The following is a 727-nucleotide window of genomic DNA, read 5'->3' as shown; positions in this document are numbered from 1 at the left end:
TTCCTGTGATGCCTTTGCACCACCTACTCCCTCCCTCCAGCATAGGGAGAGTGTCAGAGGCACATCTGGGGCAGAGAACGGCCGCTGAATGCTCTCCAATGGGCTGATTTGACTTACACTGAGGGGAGGATTTGAATGTCACTTCAGCTCAGGAGTGGGGGAATCGGAAAGGTAGTTTAGAGCTCCCTTTGCCTCCTGCCATACTCAACTGCACCAAGCATGAGCTCAGTGTATCTGAGATCCCTTCCCTGTATTTTTAAATTTCCCTCCCTAGCCCTCATAAAAAACCCCAAATGTATGGCTACTCAGCAAAGCCAACAAAAGCAAGCAAAGCTGTTTTTTATTGTCCACGGTGTTTGGTAGCCAAAAATAAATCAGGAAAAATGTCAAAGCCGCTCTCTTGGCCAGCCCACGAGGGTATGCACTTAGTGGGCCAGCTAGCTCAGCTGGTTAGAGCGTGGTGCTAATAACGCCAAGGTTGTGGGTTCAAGCCCCATGCTGGCCACTTCACAGTCCTAAGAAAGTGATGTGTCTTCCTTGAGGGAAGGGATAGCTCAGGGGTTTGAGCATTGGCCTGCTAAACACAGGGTTGTAAATTCAATCCTTGATGGAGCCATTTGGGATCTGGGGCAAAAATTAGGGATTGGTCCTGCTTTGAGCAGGGGGTTGGACTAGATGACCTCCTGAGGTCCCTTCCAACCCTGGTATTCTATGATCTCCAGAGCTA

The 727-nt window shown here is 49.7% G+C and overlaps 1 non-coding gene across 1 annotated transcript; it reads left to right on the top strand.

Annotated features, from left to right (window-relative positions):
• The first annotated feature begins 431 nt into the window (after positions 1–431).
• On the top strand, positions 432–505 carry TRNAI-AAU (transfer RNA isoleucine (anticodon AAU)). Its single transcript has one exon. It is a non-coding gene; the product is annotated as a tRNA-Ile (tRNA).
• Positions 506–727: the final 222 nt, after the last annotated feature.

The sequence above is a fragment of the Eretmochelys imbricata genome, chromosome 16, assembly GCF_965152235.1.
Source record: "Eretmochelys imbricata isolate rEreImb1 chromosome 16, rEreImb1.hap1, whole genome shotgun sequence".
Lineage (NCBI taxonomy): Eukaryota > Metazoa > Chordata > Testudines > Cheloniidae > Eretmochelys > Eretmochelys imbricata.
This window is presented reverse-complemented; position numbering and strand designations above follow the sequence as displayed.